An 8,543-nucleotide genomic window follows, 5' to 3' on the forward strand; every position below is an offset into this window, starting at 1 on the left:
ATGCTGCAGTAAGGGGATTACCAGAAAAGGCTCTTCACTGTCATTCTTGAGTTGAAATGAATTTAAAGTCAATCTTTCATTGAATTCTCTTTAGTGAGATTTCTGCTAAATGCTGCAGATTGCATTTCCTTTACCCAGCTCGAAGAAAGTTTGCATTTCTTTCATGCTCATTTAAATGAAATGGAAAAGTTTTTGGAAAAGATGAGCTGTGCTCCCCTCTCCCCGAGGGAAAAGTCCATCCAGATTCCAATCTGGCCATGGTGTGCACAGGTGCACTTTCCTTCACACCAGTGCTCTCCTTTGAGGCAGGAATAGGAATGGTACCAGATGCCTGTAAACAGATGCAGTGATGCATTTGCTTTGAAACAGAGCTGAGATCAGCAGGGAGAAGAAGCAAGGGAAAGGTGGATCATCCAGAGGATCAAATAAAAACCTGCTCACATTAGTTCAGGGTGGAGGGTTTTTGTTTTTTTTTTTTAACTAATGCTTAAGTTATATCAACAAACTTGGCTTCTTCAGTGTAAGAAACACAGGAAAGATTAGCAAGAGCATCAGCTAATGGAGATACACATTCTTGTCCCTCCCTACATCTGCTGTGTGGAAAAGGCCCTCAGCTCACCCCTACCCTCCAGCTGCAGAACAGAACAGAAGAAAAGACTTATTAGTGCTAGTACAGATGCTTGTAGTTGGACTTATTTTCCACAGCTATTTCAGTTTAAGTATGCTGAACAGAAAGGAAAAAATTAAATTGACAGTTACTGCAATAATTATAATAGATTTTTTACATGACAAGAGGGACAGGGAGCTCCTGCAGCGGGGCCAGCGCAGGCTGCGGAGATGCCCAAGGGATGGAGCAGCTCTGGGAGCAGCAAAGGCTGAGGGAGCTGGGGCTCTTCAGCCTCCAGAGCAGACCCTGAGAGGGGCCCTCCCCAGGGTGTGTCAGGGGCTGCAGGGAGGGGGCAGAGGATGGAGCAGGTTCTGCTCGGGGGGCCCAGCAATGGCACAGGAGGAACGGGCAGGAACTGATGCCCAGGAAGTTCCCCCTGGACAGGAGGAAGAACTTCTTTGCTGGGCAGTGACCCAGCCCTGAACAGGCTGCCCAGGGAGGGGCTGGAGTCTCCTCCCTGGGGATATTCCAGACCCCTCTGGACACAATCCTGTGCCATGTGCTCTGGGCTGGCCCTGCTGGAGCAGGGAGGTGGGACCAGATGAGCCACTGTGATTCCTTCCAAGCTGATCCATTCTGGGATTCTGTGATATTAATACTAATTTTTGTTGTAATTGTGGCAAGACATTATTAGTAATTTTTGTAAGCATAAGTATGGAAGAAACTTAGTCCAATAAGAAGTCAATGTAATGGCTGTAAAATCTGAATAGTTGACAGAATTGAGTAAAAGTGAGATGGGAAATATAGTATCCCCAGTAGCTGAAGTAAAGCAAAAGATGCTATCTAAAGAGGCATATCACTAACATCTGGTTCCATATTTAATTGAACACATACTCTTTAAAAAGAATTTATCACTAAAACCTGTTTTCAAATTGCCAGAGAGGGTATTCTGTAAATAAGATCATTAAACAGAAATGTTACAAACTGAAGGCAGGAGGGCACTAAGAGAGTACATGCCAACAAAATAGAGGAAACGTGAGATGGCATGAATTATGATTTTGTTGTTTGTTTGAGGGGGTTTTTTTTCATGTTATGGAATGTTCTAATATTTTAGCACTAAGCCCCCACACTGCAAAAAGTACTCTATACTGTTCACGGCTACTTCAGCAAACTACAATCACACAAATTCAGAGTGGATGTAACTCAACTCTTTCCTTTTCCATGTGTCCTACACAGAAAGATTCTCATGTAGAGAAAAGCTAAATCAAGCCTACTGTGTTGTCTAATAACGTTGATTAACCTGACATATGCTATAGTTTGATATGTATAAATCATGTTTGAGAACACAGGTTTCTTCTTTCCCATCCTTAAAGAATGTGAGACATAGGTATCATTAACATTAAAAATGGCTTACATTTCAGCCTTCTTGCTTCCTAGGTTTGGCTGAGATAAAATGTCTCAGTCTGTCTTTAGTTTCTACACAACATTTATTAAAAAGTCTCTCTCACATTACAAAATATCACAGTAACCGGAAAAAATAAAATCAGCATTCTCTCAAAGATTTTAGAGATCTTTACCAAAGCAAAATTTGTTCCCTACCAACGTACAACCCTAAATGAATTGGAAGGAAAAATATTTTGGCGTTATATTACCTGGAAATAATATCCATACAGAAATTCATGTGGGAAATTTACTAAGAGACTTGACTGATTTTCTGGAACACATCCCGGGATCAATTCTACTTTTTCAAATCTTAAGGAAAGGAAAAGTAAACGAAATCTGCAAAATACGGAGAAGTTGTTTTAAAAGATTCATACAGTGAGGAAGATGAAATGGGTGAATAAACCTGCCACATAATTAGAATGAAAGAACAAATGCTACATAAACTATGCAGACCTTATAAAAATACAGGGCAAATATATCACAGAACACTGGGAAATAAATCTGCCAAACTGCTGAACTGCTGCAGAACTTCTACAGCTTCCTCCTCATTGTGTTCTTTGCTGTTTGAATGGCAACAGACAAGCCCCAGAGTGACAGGAGTGGTTATCACACAGCTCCCCACTGCTGGCATGGGGTCATCATAAGGGTTCACATTTGTCTCACTGGGAAAGTTATTTACAATCCAACTGGCACAGTAAACAGGGAGGGGTGTAGTCATTTTAGTGTTGCAAAACAACATTTCAGCTATTGCATTGTCTGAAAAAATTTCCTTCACGTCAAGTATTCAACAGCAAAAAATGCAGCACCAATTCTTCCTTAGGGTTCACAGGTTAAATTGGAATGAAGGCAAAAACAACAAACAACTTACATTTTCATGAAGCTGAAACACTGACAGTTTTTAGTGATGCGTGATAGATGAATAGAACTGAAGTGGTTGATCATGATTATTTTACCCTTAATCACCAAATCCCAGAATGGTTTGGGTTGGAAGGGACCTTCAAGATCATCCAGTTCCAGCCCTTCCCATGGGCAGGGACACCTTCCACCAGCTCAGGTTGCTCCAAGCCCCCTCCAACTTGGTCTTGGACACTTCCAGGGATGGGGCATCCTCAGCTTCTCTGGGCAACCTGTGCCAGGGCCTCCCCACACTCCCAGGGAACAATTTATTCTTAATATCCCATCCAACTCTGTCAGTGCGAAGCCATTCCCCCTTGTCCTGTCACTCCAGGTCCTTGAAAACAGTGCATTACACAGTTTTGTCCACTGAAATTTTAAGAACACTTTCAAAGTTCTCTCATTCCTGCTCCTTCCTTGGGTGACTTACAAACACATTCAAGTTGTGGTGGGGGAAAAACAGTTTCCCCCTGAAGTTAAAAAATGGTAAACCCCCAGGGGGTGGTGACCCTTGGGGTTTGAGCCAATGAGCGCTTCTGCAAAATATAAACATATCACACTCAGACCGGAAAAGAAGGTAGTTGCAGTTGTTGTTGGAGAAGTGGCCACGTTGTGAAAGCCACGAGCTGAAGGGGTAAGAGCCCCTCTGGGGGGCCATGGCCCCCCAGCCCCCGGCTGGGGTCATAGAAACTCGGAAACAGTGTAAAACTGGACTGAGGTTTGTGACTGAGAAGTTGGAAGTTTTTCCTCCACCGTGAGCAGCAGAAGCAGCAGCAAAAACAACACTGGCCGGAGACAGTGGCAGAGAGCCAGCAGAAGATAAGAAGCAGCAAACAGGCATTGCAGCCAAGGAAGAGAGACACAGAGTTGTCTGAAGAGAAAGAGAACTAGCAGCAGAGAGAGCAGAACTAAGCTCTACAGAGAGAGTTTGAGTAAGAACTGAAACAAACTCCCCAAACCCCTCTGAGACCTCCTAGAGAGAGGAGGATGATGGACTCTTACTTGAGAAGAGTCCTGGAGTGCTACTGCACCGAAAAGAGAGGAGCTGAGAAGCTCAAAGCGTCCTGGAAAGCTGGACCGGAGCGGAGACGGAATGTGGAGGGGGTGACCTTGGCTCCCCTTGCTGCTGCTGCTAAGCTAAGCTAGCAGCCTGAGATCAGAGCCCAAGAGCTCTGTAAGGGAATTTGAATCCCCTGAAGATAAGGACCATCACGAAGGCTTCTGCACTTCATTGATATGACGTGGTGAACTGACCTTTGTCCTGGGAAACGCAGCCCACGGAAGAAAAGACCTTCGCTTGGAGTCGAAGGGCTGAAGGGCTTGGATACCCCCCTCGTGTGTACTGGCAGAGATCCAGCTACAGCTGCTGCATGAAAGAAGAGAGCCTGCTGCCCTAGAGACACTGCTGCTCTGAGAGTGGAAAGGATCTCTTCCTTCTTCCCTCATGGACCTTTATTTGGAAGGGAGAAGAGATTTGATCCATTGTAAATACTGTTTTGTCATGGTAGAGATAATTGAGATTGTGTATGCAATGTATTGTAATATTTATTTTGTACAGTCATTGTAATATATTCTCTTCCCCCCATTTTGAGTCTTGTGTGGTGTCTGGAAAACCCATCTCACATTGGGTTGAGATGCAGGAGGGGGGCTTGGACTAGGGAATTGGATTTTAGGGCTCTCAAACCATGACAGATTGTCCTTAATTATATCACAGGTTGCAACTGCAGTGGTCACTTAATTCAAATTGCAGTTCCAATTCAAGAAGAAAGAGTCTACAGAAGAACACAGAATTGCTGGTCTCAGATATCAATTTTGATATAACAGTTAAGGTTCATGGAATGGTAAAAAACAAGAAAAGAATCTGAAAGGAGAAAAAAAAGCATTAAAAAATCAAGGATAAATGCTAATTAATGCTATTAACAAGTTTATCAGTATGTAAATTAAAGGAAAACAAAATAATCCCAAATCTCAAGTAATGTAATTCACAAAGCTATGAATGAATTATTATAAGCTAATTTATGCATCTTTTATTTGTTTTGGATAACAAAGACTTGCAAAACGTTCATATATTTCAGCAGCCAATATAGATAAAATATGAAACCCCTGGCTGTTAATTTCCGAGGGGTGACTACATCACGGCAGATATTGTAAATAATGTCAGAATGTAAAAAAATAAATCATGTAAATTTAACAAACTTCATCCTAACCAACAGACAAGTCAGCTACCAACCATCTGGTAATTTTGTGCTAAAAGATAGCAGTCAGTTCTAGTGAAGAAATAAGGTCTTAGAAAGACTTGACTGTGAGTTTTTTCCTTTTTTCACTGTCTTCAATCAAAACTCAAGGATCAAACCCTCTGTTCCTTCTGTATACTGAAGCCCAGTACTCATTGGTTTCTCCAGAGTGTTTGTGATGGCAAGGAAAGGAATGGGCTTCTTTACAGGGGTATCCTCTACATCCACACGGACCTTTAGTGGTGGTTGTGACCAAAACAGAAACACTGATTCCATCCCAGAATTTTGCTTCACATTTTTCCAACCAACTTCACAAATCTGAAGGCTACTAGAAACTACAACAGAAATTCCCCAAAATAAGCATTAAGGCATCCTGATATCAAAGAAGGATAAAAGGATCTAACTGGGCTTCTGTCATCTCTCAGGTTAGAACATAAAACAGGACATGACTAATGCCAAACTGAATTGATCAATGAGATATATCTTTTGCTATCTCAAAGTAGCTCAGTTGTACGTTATGCTGAGCATTCCCAAAGGCATCAGACTCCTCAGTTTCTAAGATTTCTTTCATTTTCAAAAGAAATAGATTTTTCTCCTTTATTACATTTGGAATTTATTTATTTATTGCAGTCTAAATTTTAAATTTCTCCTGGATTTACTCTCAGTAAACAGGAACAAGGAGCACTGCAGTCAATGAGAGGAAAAGTGAAGTGGTAACAACATCACATGATTGTTGTGAAAAACTCAAATAAGAAAAAGTGACCTAGAGGATATTCCTATACTCTTGCTGCAGGCTATTTTTTAAAGAAAAAATTTGGTCTGAACTAATTAGCACAATAAAGCAAATGGCCCTGATGACTGGCTCAAGTAAATCACATTCTTGATAGGAACTACTGTACTAAAAGTAGAAGGGCTCTTTCATTTCAGATTTTAGGGAATGTTTTATTACACGTTGTAAATCACAGATAGAATTTTACCCTTGCATGAGTCTTGGCATTGATAAAGTAATCTTAAAAAATCATCAGCAAAATTTCACTGAGTGCTAATGGTGCAATGTTCCTAAACTTATAGAACCTTTGGCTTAGATGAATGTCGCTTGGAGTAACAATTAACTGGGAAGAAAAGTTTGGTAATCGTCACATATAATGTGTGATGCAGATGTTGAATGACAGGAAAATTAGAAAATAAATCCATTCAATTCATGCAATGTGATTTACTGACTGAGAAAAGATACGCAAACCTCAGATAACAAGGCCAGAAGTGAAAAAACAATCCTGCTTGGGCAATCTCCTCTCACCTGAAGTAGTAATTCAACAGCTTCCTGTGCCAAGGAAGATTACAGGTAGCCAACTATTGCCATCCTTCCAGCCAAAGTGCCTCCTGCCTGGCTTTATCTGCCTTTTCCTTGCAAATGAACTGCAGTCCCATTCCCAACCCCCATAAGAAGGAAAATTGTCATACTTTTTATGTTATTGGTTTATTAGTTCTGGAGAAGGGACTTACACCACTGTTCCCACTGAAAATGTTCCTCTTAGAGGAGCAAGAACAAATTTATTTTTGCCCATAGCAGGTGTTACTCAGAAATCTCATAGAACAAGAGTTTAAGATGTTATAATAGTAATGCTTTGGAAGCTTTATATCGTTTTCTGCATAAATGATATTAAAATAATTTGCTCCTGCACCTGCCTACTCTTTACATTAGCATAATTATTCATATCTTGACAAAAAAAACGGTGGCATTTGGTTATATGAACAGAAAAATACAAGCTTTGTCCATCTGTAAAGCATCTGTCATGACAGGAAAACTGTCTTTTTATTACTAAAAAAAATAAAAAAATCAGTGAAGGTTGGTATGTTTGGGGTTTTTTAATCAGTAGGTCCTCAGTCTTATTTTCTTAAACTTAATCTATGAACCACCTGATCTTGTGAAGCTGAGATATGTGTTTCAATGAGTATTTCTTTTAAAAATGAGGGTACAGCCATACCTACAGGAATCACCACAGCCAACCACAGGGTTTACTGCCTAACATCATTCTGACCATTGTATGATCTTCACTTGGGAAAGAGTTCCCTAGTGAAAGGATGTTTCTCTCCAATGTGAATAGAATGGAATTTAATTTTTTAGAGCCTTTGACCATGTGTAGACTTTGTATAAGTGACAAAAAATCCACTGGATACAGAAATAAATCGGTTGTAAATCGATTGTACAGGAATTTTACACAAGGCAATTAAAGGCTTTCCATATGGATATAAATTCAAATACATGTTAAAATGTTTTTCACTTTGGCTAAAAGTGGCTTCTGGATGTTGTGGACACGGTATCATTTAGTGGTGAAAACTTCTACAGGAGACTTGGCTGCAGCAATGGCAGAAAAGTCTGTGTCTTATAAAATCATAGAGTCATAGAATGGTTTGGGTTGGAAGGGACCTTCAAGATCATCCAGTTCCAACCCCCCTTGTCATGGGCAGGGACACCTTCCACTGTCCTTCGTTGCTCCAAGCCCCGTCCAACCTGGCCTTGGACACTTCCAGGGATCCAGGGGTAGCCACAACTTCTCTGGGCAGCCTGTGCCAGGGCCTCCCCACCCTCACAGGGAAGAGTTTATTCTTAATTTTCAAACTAAATTTCCCCTCTCTCAGTTTGAAGCCATTCCCCCTTGTCCTGTCACTGCAGTTCCTGAGGAACAGTCCGTCTCCCCTCTTCTGCCACCATCTCAGTGCCATATTTCTATTTGAATGGTATTTCAACTTCATTACTTTCACAGGGGATTTTTTTCAAAATCCATCAAAAAGTTCTGTCTAGGAAGGGAAACAAATGTTTAAAGTCATGTTACATAAAGAACAATGCCTCTAAGGCTGTGACATGAGGATATTAATTGAACTGAATGATGGCTTTGTAATACTTTAACATATTTTTGGATGGTAAAAAAGATTTACAATATGGAGCAAGAAACACTAAGTTATTTTGTGACAACAAAATTTGTAAGTGTATTTATGTAATTTAAAGGGAAATTTAGGATGGAGACATTTTAATCCCACTGCATTCAAGATTAAAAATCAGAATTTAGCAAAAAACATGTACTCCCCTGGTTTTTCTTTATTGTTCTTTATTTGTGGTTTTACAGCCTGCTGTTTGGATTGTCAAAGATGTATAAGTAGTTTTAAGAAATGTGTCAAGCTGACACAAAATATTTTATAAGGCTTTACTTTTTCTAGTTACTCTGTGTCTTATTTGGCAAGCTTTCTTTCACCCTACAATGAATTTTTACTTGCTAACTCTTTCATCATTCAGTCTTGTCACATAAAAATTATACCAAGAACAAAATCTACATATGATTTGAGCAACAAATTCTGTGATCTTTTCA

The sequence above is a fragment of the Lepidothrix coronata genome, unplaced genomic scaffold, assembly GCF_001604755.1.
Source record: "Lepidothrix coronata isolate B3197 unplaced genomic scaffold, Lepidothrix_coronata-1.0 Scaffold200, whole genome shotgun sequence".
NCBI classification, from domain to species: Eukaryota; Metazoa; Chordata; class Aves; order Passeriformes; family Pipridae; genus Lepidothrix; species Lepidothrix coronata.